Source organism: Canis lupus, chromosome 23 (genome assembly GCF_048164855.1).
Source record: "Canis lupus baileyi chromosome 23, mCanLup2.hap1, whole genome shotgun sequence".
Taxonomy (NCBI): Eukaryota; Metazoa; Chordata; class Mammalia; order Carnivora; family Canidae; genus Canis; species Canis lupus.
Window position 1 is genome coordinate 6,737,668 of NC_132860.1, and position 3,410 is coordinate 6,741,077.

At 38.6% G+C, this 3,410-nt stretch overlaps 1 pseudogene; it reads left to right on the forward strand.

Annotated features, from left to right (window-relative positions):
- The first annotated feature begins 2,442 nt into the window (after positions 1-2,442).
- Positions 2,443-3,060, forward strand: LOC140615382 (large ribosomal subunit protein eL14 pseudogene; annotated as a pseudogene).
- Positions 3,061-3,410: the final 350 nt, after the last annotated feature.

Below are 3,410 nucleotides of genomic sequence, written 5' to 3' on the forward strand. Positions count from 1 at the left end.
AATCAGGGAGCTCACAAAAAAGACATAAAATATAACAATTTATATCTAAAATGTGGGGAGAAGAGGAGAAAAGAATGGATGAACATGGATGTAAAAATTCTCGATAGAATACTAGCAATCCAAATGCAACAATACATTAAAAATCATTCACCATAATCAAATGATTGATTCCTTGATAAGTCAAGGGATTTATTTCTGGATTTCAAGAGTGGTTCAATATTCACAAATCAACCAACATGGTAGGTCGCATTAATAAAAGAAAGCATACAAACCATATGATCATTTCCATAGATGCAGAAAAAGTATTTGACAAAGTACAACATCCATTCATGATAAAAACTCTCAACAAATGTTTAGAGGGAACATACCTCAACATAATAAAGGTCATATATGAAAAACCTACAGCTAATATCATCCTAAGTGGGAGAAAAGTGAGAGCTTCTCCCCTACATTCAGGAACAAGACAGGGATGTCCATTCTCCCTGCTTTTATTCAGTATACCATTGAAAGTCCTAGCCACAGCAATCAGATGACTAAAAGAAATAAAATATGTCCAAATAAGCAAAGAAGAAGCAAAACTATGACTGTTTGTAAGTGCAATGATAATATTCATAGAAATCCCAAAAGACTAAGAAAAAATAAAACAAAATAAAACCCTGCCAGAACTGATAAATGAATTTAGTAAAATTGCAGGATACAAAATCAACATTCAAAAATATGTTGCGGGGATCCCTGGGTGACTCAGCGGCTTAGCGCTGAGTGTCTTAGTGCCTTCAGCCCAGGGTGTGATCCTGGAGTCCTGGGACAAAAATAAATTGAAAATGGATAAAAGACTTAAACGTGAGACCTTGCGATCATACAAATCCTAGAAGAGAACATAGGCAGTAACTACTTTGACATAGGTCATTACGATTTCTTTTTGATAGGTCCCCTGGAGCAGAGTAAACAAAATCAGAAATAAACTATTGGCACTACATCCAAATTAGAAGCTTCTGCACAACAAAGGAAATAATCAATGAAACTAAACGGCAACCTACTGAATGGGAGAAGATATTTGTAAGTGATATATCTAATAAAGTGTTATTATCCAAAATATATAAAGAATTTATAAAACTCAGTATCCATAAAATGAATGATCCAATTAAAAAATGGGCAGACAGGGGGTGCCTGGGTAGTTCAGTCAGTTGAGCATCTGACTTGAAGTTTCAACTCAGGTCATAATCTCATGGGTCATGGGATTGAGTTCCGTGTCAGGCATCATGCTCAATGGAGAGTCTGCTTGAAAGATTCTCTCCCTCTTCTCTTTCCATTCATACTCTATCTCTTGATTTCATAAATAAATAAATAAATAAATAAATAAATAAATAAATAAAATCTAAAAATTGGCAGAAGATGTGAATAGACATTTTCCCAAAGAAGACATCCAGAAGGCCAACAGACACATGAAAAAATGCTCAACATCACTCAGCATAAGGGAAATGTAAATCAAAACCACAATGAGATATCACCTCACACCTGTCACAATGGCTAAAATCAGCAACAAGAAACAACAGATACTGTGGAGAAAGGGGAGCTCCTATATCCTATACACTGCTGGTGGGAATGCAACCTGGTGCAACCACTCTGGAAAACGGCATGAAGCCTCCATGAAAAGTTAAAAACAGAACTACCCTTTGATCCAGCAATTGCACTACTAGGTATTTAGCCAAAGAATACAAAAATACTAATTCCAAGGAAGACATGTACCTCAATGTTTTTAGCGGCATTACCTACAATAGTCAAATTATGGAAACAGCCCAAGTGTCCATTGACTGATGAATGGATTTAAAAAAGATAGTATATGTGCAATGGGATATCAGCCATAAAAAAAGGATAAAATCTTGCCTCTTCCTATGACATGGATAGAACTAGAGTGTATTATGCTGAGTGAAATAAATCAGTCAGAGAAAGACAAATACCATATGTTTTCACTCCTAAGTGGAAGTTAAGAAACAAAACAAAAAGCAAAGGAAGGAAAAAAAAGAGAGAGTGGGACAAACCAAGAAACAGACTCTTAACTATAGAGCAAACTGATTCAAGTTACCAGAGGGGAGCGGGGTGGCGGGTGGGCCAAATAGGTAATGGGGATGAAGGGGTGCTCTTGCTGTGATGAGGTGTTGTATGGAAGTGTTGAATCACTATATTGTAAATCTGAAACTAATATTACAGTGCATGGTAATTAACTGGAATTTGAATAAAAACGTACTCTCTCTGTGTCTCTGCCTCTCCCTCTCTCTGTGTGTGTCTCTCATGAATAAATAAAATCTTTAAAAATAAATAAATAAATAAATAAATAAATAAATAAATAAATAAATAAATACATAAATACAAACTTAGAATAAAGCGAAAACTGACAAAATTACAAAATGGGCATGCACACAGTAGGGATTGCCCTCTTCCTTCATGGTGTTTGGGTGCTTCGTGGAGGTTGGCCGGGTGCCCTCCATCTCCTTGGGGCCTCATCCGGGGAAGCTGGTTGGGATTGTCCATGCTATTGCTCAGAACAGGGCTTGGGCTGATGGACCTTGCAGTCTGGTAAGAAGACAGGTCATGCCTTTCAAATCCATGGCGCTCACTGACTTCATTCTCAACTTCCCACACGGCGCTGGCCAGAGGTACTTCCGACAAGCCTGCAGAAAGTAGGGATCAACACAAACTGGGCAGCCACAAGGTGGGCCCTGCAGACTGAAACCAGATACAGAAAAGCCGAGATGACAGATTTTGATCATTATAAAGTCAGGAAGGCAAAGAAAATGAGGAACAGAATAATCAAGCTCGATGTCAGGAAGCTGCCAAAAGCAGCTCTCCTGGAAGTGTCTCCCCATAAAAGCACCCACTGCTCAGGGTGCTGCTGCAGCAGCTGCTGCAGAGTTTCCAGCAAAAACGATGGCCACTGCAGACAAGAAGGCTACTGCCCCGAAAGCTGCAGGCCAGCATGCAGCACCTCCGAAGTCTCAGGAAGGTCAGAATGCTCCAGCCCAGAAAGCACCTGCTCCAAAGGCATCTGGCAAGAAAGCATAAAAGCCTAAGAGGCTATTATAAATAAGTAATAAGGGCTCTTTTTCTTTTGTACACGTTTAAAAAAAAAACTGACAACATGACAAATTAAAAAAAACGTAGAATTTGAAGATAGAGGACACTCGTGAAAAAGGCATAATCAACAGCTAGCATCCATTGCAGACCTCAGGATCATAGCTTTCTGTTTTATTGTACTTACAGCTCATAACAACCTTGGAATTTCAACTTTGAACAATTTAGTGGTTTTCTCAAGGTTACAGAGCCAAGAAGTAAAGGAAATGAAATTCAAATGCAGATCCAGCTGACTCCAAAGGGCATGCTTTCCCTTCATGCCAAATATAATGCCTGCTCTT